Source organism: Arachis ipaensis, chromosome B06, assembly GCF_000816755.2.
Source record: "Arachis ipaensis cultivar K30076 chromosome B06, Araip1.1, whole genome shotgun sequence".
NCBI classification, from domain to species: domain Eukaryota; kingdom Viridiplantae; phylum Streptophyta; class Magnoliopsida; order Fabales; family Fabaceae; genus Arachis; species Arachis ipaensis.
In genome coordinates, this window is record NC_029790.2 from 55,728,595 (window position 1) to 55,743,281 (window position 14,687).

A 14,687-nucleotide genomic window follows, 5' to 3' on the forward strand; every position below is an offset into this window, starting at 1 on the left:
GGAGCTTAGTGGCCCAGTAAGCTTTGTGTTCTAGCTCCATAGGAAGGTGGCATGATTTTCCATAGATCAGCTGAAATGGAGACCTTCCTATAAGGGATTTGAATGCTGTTCTGTACGTCCCCAAGGCATCATCCAACTTCCTGGCCCAATCTTTCCTGGTGGTTCCCACAGTTTTCTCCAAAATCCTCTTCAACTCCCTATTTGCATGCTCTGCTTGGCCATTGGTCTGTGGGTGATATGGTGTGGCTACTTTATGCATCAGCCCATATTTGTGAAGTAATTTCTCCATCAGTTTATTGTAAAAATGACTGCCACCATCACTGACAAGACCTTTAGGCACTCCATATCTAGTAAAAATATGCTTCTTAAGGAATTGAAGGACAATTTGTGCATCACATGTGGTTGTGGCTATAGCTTCTACCCACTTTGAGACATACTCCACTGCTACCAGAATGTATTTGAAGGAGTATGAAGGGGAAAAAGGGCCCATAAAATCAATGCCCCAAAGATCAAATAGCTCCACTTCAAGAATGAAATTTTGAGGCATTTCATTTCTTTTTGACAGTCCTCCAGCTCTTTGGCACTCATTACACTGATGAACGAACTCTCTGGCATCCTTGAATACAGTTGGCCAATAGAATCCACTTTACAGTACTTTCACAGTTGTTCTCTCTGGTCAAAAGTATCCACCATAGGCTGAACCATGACAATGCCACAATATGTCTCTCATCTCAGTTTCAGGGACACACCTCCTAATCATTCTATCTAGACATCTTTTAAACAAAAATGGTTCATCCCACAAAAACTTCCTGGCTTCATTGAGTAGCTTTTTTACTTGTTGCTTGTAGAGTTCTTGAGGGATCTTTCTTCCCACCTTGTAGTTTGCTATGTCAGCAAACCAAGGTGCTTGTTGGACTTGGAAAAGATGTTCATCAGGAAATTTTTTATTCACTTGCTGTGGTACATCTTGATTGACCTCTTGTTGCATTCTTGACAAATGGTCTGCCACCTGATTCTCGCTCCCCTTCGTATCTCTTACTTCAATGTCAAATTCTTGTAGCAGCAGCACCCATCTGATGAGTCTGGGCTTTGTATCCTGTTTAGACATAAGATACTTGAGAGCAGCATGATCAGTATACACTATAACATTTGAACCAATCAAGTATTGTCTAAACTTATCAAATGCATGTACAATGGCCAATAGCTCTTTCTCTGTGGTTGTATAATTCTGTTGTGCCTCATTTAACACCTTACTGGTATAGTATATGACATGATGCAGCTTGTCTTTCTTTTGCCCAATACAGCACCAATTGCAACATTACTTGCATCACACATAAGTTCAAAGGGGAGTCCCCATTCTGGAGGTGTGATGATTGGTGCTGTAGTGAGTTTTCTTAAAGATTCAAAGGCATGTTTACAATTGTCATCAAAAATGAAAGGATTTTCAACCACTAGCAAATTGCTCAATGATTTGGCTATTTTTGAAAAATCTTTGATGAATCTTCTATAGAATCCAGCATGCCCAAGAAAACTTCTCACTACCTTTACATTGATAGGTACAGGGAGTTTTTCAATGATTTCTATTTTAGCTCTATCAACCTCTATATCCTTGTTTGAAACTTTACGCCCAAGAACAATACCCTTTGGTACCATGAAATGGCATTTTTCCCAATTTAAGACTAAATTTGTTTCTTGGCATCGTTTCAATACAAGAGTTAGATGTTGCAAACAATTTTCAAAAGAATTGCCAAAAATAGAGAAATCATCCACGATGACCTCTAAGAATTTTTCAACCATATCTGAGAAGATGGAAAGCATACACCTTTGGAAGGTAGCAGGGGCATTGCATAGCCCAAATGGAATCCTTCTGTAGGCGAAAACTCCAAATGGACATGTGAAGGAGGTCTTTCCTTGGTTCTTGGGGTCCGCCACTATCTGATTATACCCAGAATACCCATCCAGGAAGCAATAATAAGCATGGCTAGCTAATGAGAAGATAATTTATACGCTTTATGACATTGTTTTTAGTATGTTTTTAGTATATTTTAGTTAGTTTCTATTATGTTTTTATTAGTTTTTATTCAAAAATCATATTTTTGGACTTTACTATGAGTTTGTGTGTTTTTTTGTGATTTCAGGTAATTTCTGGCTGAAATTGAGGGACCTGAGCAAAGATCTGATTCAGAGGCTGAAAAAGGACTGCAGATGCTGTTGGATTCTGACCTACCTGCACTCGAAGTGGATTTTCTGGAGCAACAAAATCCCAATTGGCACGCTCTCAATTGCGTTGGAAAGTAGACATCCTGGGCTTTCCAGCATTATATAATAGTCCATACTTTGCCCGAGATTTGATGGCCCAAACTGGCGTTCCAAGTCAGCATAAAAATTCTGGTGTCAAAACGCCAGAACTGGCATAAAAGCTGGAGTTAAACGCCCAAACTGGCACAAAAGCTGGCGTTTAACTCAAAGAAAAATCTCTACATGTGAAAGCTTCAATGCTCAGCCCAAGCACACACCAAAGGGGCCTGGAAGTGGATTCTGTATCATTTACTCATTTCTGTAAACCCTAGGCTACTAGTTTTCTATAAATAGGACCTTTTGCTATTGTATTTACACACATCATGACACTTTATATGTTTCATATTGTATTCTCTACGGCATGAGTCTCTAAACTCCATGGTTGGGGGTGAGGAGCTCTGCTGTGTCTCGATAAATTAATGCAATTACTACTATTTTCCATTCTATCACGCTTGTTTCTATTCTAAGATATTCACTCGCACTTCAACCTGATGAATGTGATGATCCGTGACACTCATCATTATTCTCACCTATGAACGCGTGCCTGACAACCACCTCCGTTCTATCTGCAATAGCTTAAGTGCATATCTCTTGGGTTTCTAATCTAAGATTAGAACCTTCGTGGTATACGCTAGAATTATTGGCGGCCATTCCTGAGATCCGAAAAGTCTAAACCTTGTCTGTGGTATTCCGAGTAGGATCTGGGAAGGGATGACTGTGACGAGCTTCAAACTCACGAGTGCTGGGCGTAGTGACAGACGCAAAAGGATCAATGGATCTTATTCCAACATGAGTGAGAACCGACAGATGATTAGCCGTGCGGTGACAGCGCATTTGGACCATTTTCACTGAGAGGATGGATGGTAGCCATTGACAACGGTAATCCACCAACATACAGCTTCCTATGGAAGGAGCCTTGCGTGTGTGAAGAAGAAGACAGTAGGAAAGCAGAGATTCAGAAGACAGAGCATCTCCAAAACCTCAACCTGTTCTCCATTACTGCATAACAAGTATTTATTTCATGTTCTTCTACTTTTTACAATTAAAACTAAGAATCATTACTGATTTTCTGACTAAGAATTACAAGATAACCATAGCTTGCTTCAAGCCGACAATCTCCGTGGGATCGACTCTTACTCACGTAAGGTATTACTTGGATGACCCAGTGCACTTGTTGGTTAGTTGGGCACAATTGTAAAAGTGTGATTGTAATTTCGTGCACCACCAGCCAACTTTTCCAGCATTTGATCAATGAAAGGGAGAGGAAAGTGATCTTTTCTTGTAGCCTCATTCAATCTTCTATAGTCTTTGCACATCCTCCAACTAGTCACTGTCCTTGTAGGGATCAACTCGTTCTTCTCATTGGAGATCACAGTCATCCCCCCTTCTTTGGCACAACCTGGACTGGGCTCACCCAAGAGCTATCAAAGATTGGGTATATGATTCCAGCATTCCATAGCTTCATTACTTCCTTTTGAACTACCTCCTTCATGGTTGGGTTGAGTCTTCTTTGAGGTTGTACTACATGTCTTGAATCCTCTTCTAGCAAGATTTTGTGCATGCAGATGGCAGGGCTTATGCCCTTGATATCATCAATTGTCCATCCTAAAGCTGTCTTGTGAGCTTTCAATATTTCAACCAGCTTTGCCTCTTCTTCCATGCTTAAGGAGGAATTGATGATTAATGGTAGAGTCTCTCCTCCTCCCAGAAATGCATACTTGAGATGAATAAGTAGAGGCTTTAATTCTTGTTTTGGTACCTCCTCTGTCTTGTCTCGTTCCACCTCTTTCTCAATGGAAATTTCAGCTACTTGTTCTTCCATTGTCTCTTGATCTCCTTCCCTTTCTTCTTCCTGTTGCTCATGATAATTGTCTTCCAACATTTCTTCCACCAAACCTTCAATCATATCCACTCTCATGTAGTTCTCTTGCTCAGGAGGGTGTTGCATTGATTTGAAAACATTGATGACCATTTGCTCATTGTGCACCCTGAAGATCATTTCTCCCTTTTCTACATTAATAATAGCTCTTGCTGTGGCTAGGAATGGTCTTCCCAAGATAATTGAGTTATTTCCTTCCTCTTCTTTGTCCAAGATCACAAAGTCTATAGGGAAGATAAACTTTCCAACCTTCACTAATAGATTTTCCACAATTCCATTGGGTGTCTTGATTGATCTATCGGCCATTACAAGTGACATCCTGGTAGGTTTGATTTCTTCTATGGCAAGCTTTCTCATTATTGAGAGGGGAATCAAGTTAATACTAGCACCTAGATCGTAGAGAGCTTCCTCTAATGTTATCTTGCCTATGGTGCATGGAACTACAAAACTGCCTGGATCTTTAAGCTTTGGTGGAATACCCCTTTGAATTACTGCACTACATTCTTCAGTGAGCATGACAGTTTCCTTCTCATGCCAGCTTCTCTTTTTGTTGATGAGCTTCTTCAGGAACTTTGCATATAGAGGCATCTGCTCTAATGCTTCAGCAAGTGGAATATTAATCTCCAGCTTCTTAAAGACCTCAAGAAACTTGGGGAATTGTTGATCCTTTAGTTCTTTTTGTAGTCTTTGAGGATATGGCAGATGAGGTGTGTAAATCTTCTCCACCTGCTTCTGTCCTTGAGATGGTTCCTCCATTACTTACTTCCCTTTCCTTGAAGATTGTGGCTGCTCATCTTTCTCTTTAAGCTTCTCTTGGTCATGTTTGTTTCCTGTCACCTCTTCCTTGCTGCTGGTCTCATCTTTCTCAGGTGGCCTCTTATCATTCTCCATAGGCTTCTTTTTTACTTCTTTGTCATTCACCAAGGTTCTTCCACTCCTTAATTGGATAGCTTTGCATTCTTCTTTAGGATTCAGAATAGTATCACTTGGGAGTGAGCTTGTTGGTCTCTCAATCACTGCTTGCTTGGACAGTTGCCCAATCTGCCTTTCTAAATTTCTCATTGAGGCTTCATGATTCTTGCTAGTCATCTCCTGATGTTTCATCATCTTTTCCATCAGTATCTTAAAGTTTGAGATCCTTTGAGCATCTTGTGGTATCTGTGGCTGATTATGGGATGTTGAGGGTGGATGATAGTTGTTTTGGTTAGTGGCTGGGTTATTGGGTGGATAATAGCTGGAATTGGGGTAGTTATTTTGGGATTTTCTATATGGATTGTGGTTTGTGCTTTGCTGGTTGTGGTTTGTGTTTCTTGAGTTGTTCTAGTTTGAGTTCTTCTGCCAAGGCTACTGGTTTTGATTGTCTCCCTACCTTAGATTAGGATGGTTTTTCCAAGAGGGGTTGTATGTGTCTCCATGAAATTCATTCTGGTTGGATCCTTGGTTGTGCATGTAGTTCACTTGTTCCTGCTGCTGATCTTCACAATTTTCCTCATTTTGTCCCCACCCAGCTGGTGGTTGATTGGTGACATTTACTGATGCAACTTGCAGATTATCAATCCTCTTAGCCATCTACTCAAATTGTTGCTGGATTTGCTGATGCATCACTTTATTTTGAGCTAGAATAGTATCCAGACCTTCCAACTCCAGTACACCCTTTCTATGGGCTGGTTGGCATTGTCTTTGATGAGCAAAAAAGTATTGATTGTTTGTCACCATATCTATGAGGTTTTGGGCTTCCTCTGCTGTCTTCATTAGTTGCAATGAACCTCCTGCAGAGTAGTCTAAGGATTCTTGAGCTTTTAAAGTTAATCCCTCATAGAAATTCTGGAGTCTGTCCCATTCACTAAACTGAGCTTTCAGAGTCAATCCTTCATTGAAATTCTGAAGTATGTCCCATTCATTGAACATTTTAGGGAGGCATTTTCTAATCAAGGCCTTATATCTCTCCCAAGCCTCATAGAGGGATTCTGCATCCATCTGTGCGAAGGTTTGCACCTCTGTCTTCAATTTGATAATCCTTTGAGGTGGATAGAACTTGGCTAGGTATTTACTCACTAGATCCTCCTAGCTAGTGATGCTTTCTTGTAGAAAGGCTTCCAGCCATTGAGCAGCCTTGTCCCTCAATGAAAATGGGAACAGCAAGAGTTTATATATGTCTGGATGCACACCATTGGATTTCACTGTTTCTCAGATCCTCGGGAAGATAGGTAAATGCTGATTTGGATCTTCTAGTGGGCTTCCTCCATAGGAGCAGTTGTTTTGTACCAAAGTGATAAGCTGGGGCTTCAATTCAAAGTTGTTTGCATTGACATTTGGGGTAAGGATGCTACTCCCACAATGCCTTGGATTAGCAAATGTGTAAGAAGCCAAGACTCTCCTTTGGGGTTGACCATTGTTGTTGACTACTCCCACTGGTGGATTTGTTGGATTCTCCTCCATTTCTTGGTATTCTTCTTCAGAAGCTTCTTCACTGATGACCCCCTTTCCTCTGGCTTCCCTTCTCAGTCTTTGAAGAGTCCTCTCATCACGATCACTAGAGGTGGAGACCTCTCTCCTTGCTTCTATCATACAACCAAAACAACAAGAAACACATAGAAAACCAAAAAACAAGAGCAATTCACTCTACTGCTAGAATGAGGTTATGGTTAGCTTAAACAAAAATTCAAACAGTTAGTGTGCTTGTTAGAAACAAAGAAAAAAGAAAAAAATGCTTAATCTAGATTATCACCCTACTTAATCATTGTCGATCTATATCAATCCTCGTCAACGGCGCCAAAAACTTGATGAGGGAAGAACGATTCCACACAAAACTCACCGACAAGTGTACCGGGTCACATCAAGTAGTAATTACTCACAAGAGTAAGGTCGATCCTGCAGGGATTGATGGATTGAGCAATTTTAGTTAGGTGATGAATTTAGTTAAGCAAATAGTTAGTGATTTGAGTGAATTGTGATCAATAGAAGTTAAATTGCAAGAAAATACAAGTGCAGCATGTAAATTGAGCAAAAAGATAGAATGTAGAAGAAAAAATTGACTGAATCGAAAGGTGTAGAAAGATTAAATTGCATAAAACTTAGAGTGCAAGAAAGTAAATGAACTGAAACTTAAATTGCAAGAAAAGTAAATAGCTGAAACTTAAAGTGCAAAAAATGTAAATTTGCTGAATCTAAATTGCTAAGAAATGTAAATTGCTTGAAAAATAAAAGGATTTAGGTGTTGGGATTTGGAATTGAACAAGAAATTGCTAACTAAAGTAAATCAAAAAACTCTGAGATGAAGAATTTAAAACTGGATCTCAGTTGCAAGAGCAGAAATGTAAAATTGCTTGAAGAAACAAATTAGCAAGGGAACTTAAACCAATTGTGAAATTCGAAAAGAGAAATTGAAGATCGAAGAAGAGCAATGAGATTAGCAATCAGATCTAGATCTCAATCACTCCCTTGCTCAAGCAGAAAATAAATTGCAAAAGAAAATGAAATTGAAAACCAGTAAAGAAACTTAGATCCGATTCTCCAATTTCCAAAATAGAAAAGTAGAAGTTGCAGAATATGAAAATGAAAATAGAAAACTAAACTCAAATCCAATTCTTAGAACAATTGAGAAGAGAGGTAAAAGATGATTCTCAAACTTAGAATCAATGAAGCTCTTCAATCTCAATTCAAACTCTAAGAACAGAAATTAAAATTTGCAGAAGAAAGAAAAATGCAGAAAGAAAACTCAGATCCAAATTCCCAAATCCCAAAACAATTCAAATCAAAGTGAAAACTAAAAATGGAGCTAAAGGTAAAACTAAAAATGAGAAAAAGGTTTTTTACAAATCAAATTAACTCCTATTTATACACTTTCTATTTTTGTTTTTCAGAACTTGGAGTGGGCTTATCCAAATTGGTGAAGAAGTGGGTCCGAGATGGAATTTGATTGAAAATGGACCAAGGGTGCTAGCTCCAGTGGAGCACTCCATTTGGTTAGTGTACTGAGCGCTCACTAGCCCCTTGTGTGCCTTCCTCATGCCAAGCCTCTTGGTGTAGCGCTCAGTGAAGAGAAGAGAACATAGCGCTACACTTGGTGTGAGGTTCCCTCTTCGAACCTTGGCTGCTCCCCTTTTTGGCTAGCAATTTCCTCATGATGCAGCGCTCAGTTAAGTGTGTGAACGTAGCACTCCCTTGCTTGCCTTGGTTTCCCTCTTCGAACCTTGGCTGCTTCCTTTATGAGTGCCGCACCTTGCTTTTCTTGCCGAGCCATGCCCGAAAATGTTCAAATGTTTGAACGTAGTGCTCGATTAATTGAACGCTGGCCTTGATAGATGTGCACTCCGTTGGGATCTTCGAGTGCTATGCCTTGTTGCGCCTTGCTCTCCTTCCCTCCAATGTGCAAAAACGTTCATTCAAATGAACGTAGCGCTCACTTATTCGAGCGCCAGTGCCTTGGTCTGTGGCCCTTCTCACTAGCGTTCATTCTTTGAACGCTCCGCTCACTCTTTGAGTGCTACATGCCTTTACTTCCTTAAGTGCTAGCCTTGTTCCTTGGTTGAGTGCTACACTTTTACGGCCATGGCCACACTTTGGTAAGGCACACTTTCATGGTTGTTTTTTTTCTTCACTATTTCTTCACCTACAAGCAACCAAACAAACATGTCAAAGTATCACCAAATTCACAAGGTTTCTAAATCATTCATAAAATCAACTAATTCTAGCTTAAACCCTATGATTTTGTGTCAATTAAATGATGGTTGATTGGTTTAATATAACCATGAAAATCAACTCCAAATCACTTTCTTATTGTGCAAGAAAGTGCATAAAACCTAATGAAACAAGCGAAAAATGCTTGAAAAGCTAGCATAAGATGACTTGTCTTCAACGCCACCCGCCGGCGCTGATCGCTAGGGGTCCAGTGCTTCTCTTTTAATTGCGTATGCCAAGGCACTAGAATTGAAATCCAGCTCCAATATGCTGTCTAGTCTGTCAAGCGTACCTATTCTTGTTTTTCTCAATGTGCATGATTCAAATGATGATAGAAGCAAGGAAAACTGAGAACTAAAAGAAATAAAATAACAAAACTAAGATGAAGGATACAAAAAACATTGGGTTTCCTCCCAACAAGAGTTTCATTAATGTTACTTGCTTGACGATTCATCTCTGCTAGTTAAGCAGGTGAGTGGTCTTTTAGCAGTCAACGTCGCCAGTAAGATAATGTTTCAGCATCTGGCCATTTACAGTGAACCTCCTATTGGACTTTTCATCCATGATTTCAATATGACCATAACGAGAAACCTTAGTGACCAGAAACGGTCCTGACCACCGGATTTTAGCTTCTCAAAAAATATCTTGAGCCTTGAGTTAAATAGAAGGACTTTCTGGCCTGGCTCAAATATTCTAGTGGCTATCTTCTTATCATGCTACGCCTTTGTTCTCTCTTTTTAGAGCTTGGTATTTTCATAAGTTGTGGTTTGGAATTCCTCATGCTCATTGGGTTGGAGGAGCCATTTCTCCCCTGCAACCTTGGAATCAAAATTTAGGAACTTTGTGGTCCAGTAAGCTTGATACTCCAACTCTACTAGCAGGTGGCAGGCTTTTTCATAGACCAATTGATTTGGTGACATGCCGATATGAGTCTTGAAAGTTGTTCGGTATGCCTAGAGATCATCATCAATCTTCCTAGCCCAATCCTTCCTTAAAATAATGACGGTCTTCTCCAGAATTTGCTTGAGTTCTCTGCTAGAAACCTCCACCTATCCACTAGTCTGAGGGTGACAGAGGGTGGCTACCTTATGTCTGACTCCATACTTCTGAAGAAGAGAATCTAGCTGTTTATTTTAGAAGTGACTTCTCCCAACACTAATCAAGGTCCTTGGGACACCAACCCTGTTGAAAATATACCTGTGAAGAAAGCTCATCACAACTTTAGAGTCATTGGTGGGTAAAGCTACAACCTCCACCCACTTGGATACATAATCCATAGTCACTAATATATAGTTATTTGAGTATGAGGGAGGAAATGGTCCCATGAAATCAATTTTCCACATGTTAAATAACTCAACTCCAGTATAGCTTACTGTGGCATTTCATTGTGCTAAGGAAAATTCTCTGCTCTCTGATACTGCTCACAGTTCTTTACACATTCTTTGGCATTACTAAAGATAGTAGGCCAATAGAAACCACACTGGAGGACCTTTGCTATAGCCCTTTTTCCACCAAAATGGCCACGATACTCAGAACCATGATAGTGCCAGAGCACGGCCTTGATTTCTTCATCCGGAATGCACCTACGGATGATTCCATCTGAGCACCACTTAAACAAATAAGGCTCCTCCCACAAGAAATACTTAGCTTCGTAAAGCAACTTCTTAACTTGTTGCTTAGTGAAATCAGTGGGAATGACCCGACTGGCCTTATAATTTGCAATGTTCGCAAACCACGGGGTCAAATTTACTGGCAAGTACACCGGGTCGTCTGAATAATACCTCAAGTGAGTGAGGGTCGATCTCACGAGGATTGTTGGATTGAGCAAGCAGTAGTTATCTTGCTGGACGTAGTCAAGTAGACAGAAAAAGATGGTTGTGTTGAAAGCACATAAATAATTAAATAAGAAAAGCAATAAGAAGTTGGTGTAAAATCAATATAAGGAAATAGTTAAGGTCTTGGAGATGTTTATCTTTCTGGATTAAACCTCTTACTAACTATTTTAACAATGAATAATTCATTCTATGAAAAACTGTAAGTGATTAAACCCTAATTCTTTAGCAATTTAATCTCATCTGATCCTCATCAAATGCCACTTCTGTGGTCATTCAATTCAAATTAGACGGTGAAGTTCAGAAAACTAGTTTATACTATAAAGGCCCTAATCACCCGAAATTTTGGCTGAACAGATGTTCTTATGTCCCCAACAGGTTGTGGACTAGCTGTTTAAGAGGTGTATTATCAAGTTGTAGTTTAAGATACCTCTTCCGAGTCTCACTAGAACTCATGTAGAAAAAAGGGTCATACTTCCATTCCACCCAGTTTTGTTAGATTAAGAATGAAAACACACCTTAGAATTGAATTAAACACATATTAAAATAGAAAAGTAATAATGTTAATCCATAGAAATAAACAGAGCTCCTAACCTTAACTAAGAGGTTTAGTTGCTCAAGACTTACAAAGAAAATAGGATTCTTAAAAGCTATGGAAGGAAGAAGATTAATTCTAAACCTAATGGATCTTCTCCTTTAAATACTAACCTAATAATCAATGCTAAATCTAAAAGATATTATTTTGGAATAAAAATTACAAAGAGAAGATAAAATAAAACTAAGAGGTGCTAAATCCACTTGGAGGCCCAATTGTTGAGTGACTCGAACTGCAAGCTGGCATTCAACGCCAAGATTGGGCATTGAACGCCCAGAAGGAAGCGCGTGCTTTCTGCTCTCTTGCCCCTTACTGGCGTTGAAGGCTAGGTTGGGCGGCGTTCAGCGCTCAGGGGGGAGCTGCCAACATTTTCCTTGCTTGCTTTGAATTTAACCTGAAACCATAAAAACACAAGAAAAACTCTGTAGCATCTAAAGGTGACTTTTGCACTATGGCCTTTAGCAATGCCAAAATTTGCAACGCCTTAAAACCGTTCTCTTAGATAGGTTTAGACAATAGTTTTTTAAAGTGTTACTGTTGAATTCAATTTTTCATCAATTTACAGCAACAAATTAAAACCGTTCTCTTTGATTATTTTAAAGAACGGTTTTATAACCGTTACCATGATTTGCATTTAAGCAACGGTTTTTTATTGTTGTTTAAAGAATTGTACAAAAGAAACGTATTAAAATCGTTGCCAAAATGCTACACTTTAAAACCGTTCTATTAGATGGTCTTAAACAATTAGGTAGTTTTTAATATGTTTTAGTCACTTTTTATTATATTTTTATTAGTTTTTAAATAAAAATCACATTTCTGGACTTTACTATGAGTTTGTGTGTTTTTCTGTAATTTCAGGTATTTTCTGGCTGAAATTGAGGGAGCTGAGCAAAAATCTGATTCAGGCTGAAAAAGGACTGCTGATGCTGTTGGATTCTGACATCCAGGGCTTTCCAGCAATATATAATAGTCCATACTTTGCTCAAGGATAGACGACGTAAACTGGCGTTCAACGCCAGTTCCATGTTGCAGTCTGGCGTTCAGCGCCAGAAACAAGTTACAAGTTGGAGTTCAACGCCAGAAACAGGTTACAACCTGGCGTTCAACTCCAGAAATAGCCCAGGCATGTGAGAAGCTTAAGTCTCAGCCCCATCACACACCAAGTGGGCCCCAGAAGTGGATTTTTGCACTATCCATCTTAGTTTACTCATTTTCTGTAAACCTAGGTTACTAGTTTAGTATTTAAACAACTTTTAGAGACTTATTTTGTACCTCATGACATTTTAGATCTGAACTTTGTACTCTTTGACGGTATGAGTCTCTAAACTCCATTGTTGGGAGTGAGGAGCTCTGTTGTGTTTCAATGAATTAATGCAACTATTTCTGTTTTCTATTCAAACACGCTTGTTTCTATCTAAGATGTTCATTTGCACTTCAATATGATGGATGTGATGATCCATGACAGTCATCACCATTCTCAACTTATGAACGCGTGCCTGACAACCACCTCCGTTCAAACTTCGATTGAATGAATATCTCTTCGATTCCTTAATCAGAATCTTCGTGGTATAAACTAGAATCCATTGGCAGCATTCTTGAGAATCCGGAAAGTCTAAACCTTGTCTGTGGTATTCCGAGTAGGATTCAGGGATTGAATGACTGTGATGAGCTTCAAACTCGCGAGTGTTGGGCGTAGTGACAGACGCAAAAGGATCAATGGATCCTATTCTGACATGATCGAGAACCGACAGATGATTAGCCGTGCGGTGACAGTGCACCTGGACCTTTTTCACTGAGAAGACGGATGGTAGCCATTAACAACGGTGATCCACCAACACACAGCTTGCCATAGGAGGAACCTTGCGTGCGTGAAGAAGAAGACAGGGAGAAAGCAGAGATTCAGAAGACAAAGCATCTCCAAAAGTCCAACATATTCTCCATTACTGCAGAACAAGTATTTATTTCATGCTCTTTTATTCTTCACAATTCAAACTGATAACTATAATTGATATCCTGCCTAAGAGTTACAAGATAACTATAGATTGCTTCAAGCCAACAATCTCCGTGGGATTCGACCCTTACTCACGTAAGGTATTACTTGGACGACCCAGTGCACTTGTTGGTTAGTGGTACGAGTTGTGAAAAGTGTGATTTACAATTCGTGCACCAAGTTTTTGGCGCCGTTGCCGAGGATTGTTCGAGTTTGGACAACTAACGGTTTATTTTGTTGCTTAGATTAGAAAAAAATTTTCTTTTTGGTTTAGAGTCTTATATTATTGTTTTTGGTTGAAATTTTCTTTTTTGGTTAAACTAATAATTGAGTTTTTCTGTTTGAGTTTAGTTTCATATTTTAAGTTTGGTGTCAATTGCATGTTTTTATTTTCTTTTAAATTTTCGAAATTGTGTTTATTGTTTTCTTTCTTAATCTTCAAGTTGTTCTTGTTTATTTTCCTTGTTTGATCTTTAGTTTTTCTTGTTTTGTGATTTTTCTTGTTTTTTTTTGTGCATTTTTGAATTATTAGTATCTAAAAAAAAAAATTATTTGTTAAATACCTTGTTGAAACACTTTAAATTTATAGCTCAATTGGCTAGAGCGTGATGTTTATGTTCTTGGTAATTGGCTATCTTCTTTCTTAAAAACTTTTTCAAAATTAATTTTTCTTTGAATAAATCTTGTGCCAAACTTTAAGTTTGGTGTTTTCTTGTTGATTTTTCTTTAGTTTTCGAAAATTTTGTTTTGATTTTCTAAAATTTTTAAGTTTGGTGTTCTATCTTTATGTTCTTGTTGTTTTTGTGAGTCTTCAAAGTGTTCTTGAGTCTTCCTTGTGTTTTGATTTTAAAATATTTAAGTTTGATGTTCCTTGGTGTTTCCCTCCAAAATTTTCGAAAATAAGGAGCATTAGATCTAAAAATTTTAAGTTTGGTGTCATTTTATTATTTTTCTCTTTCCTCATTAAATTAAAAAAAATAATATCTTTTCTCTTTATTTTAAGTTAATTTTCGAAATTTACATAAGAGTTTCAGATTTTTATTTTAAAATTTCTATTTTATCTTATCTTAGTTTTAAAATTTTCAAAATTCAAATTTTTTTCAAAAAAATCATATCTTTTTCAGAATTTTATCTTATCTTATTTCAAATTTCAAATTTCAACTTCCAAAAGTTCAAAATTCAAATTTCAAAATTTAAAATTCAAAATTTAATTTTCAAATTTAAAAATCAAATCTTTTCAAAATTTAAATCTTTTTCAAATCCTTATCTTATATTGTTGATTTTTTCGAAAATTCAAAATTCAATTTTCAAATTTCAACTTTCAAATTTCAATTTTCAAATTTCAATTTTCAAAATTTCAAATTTCAAATTTCAAAATTTCAAAATTTAATTTTCAGATTTAAAATTTAAATT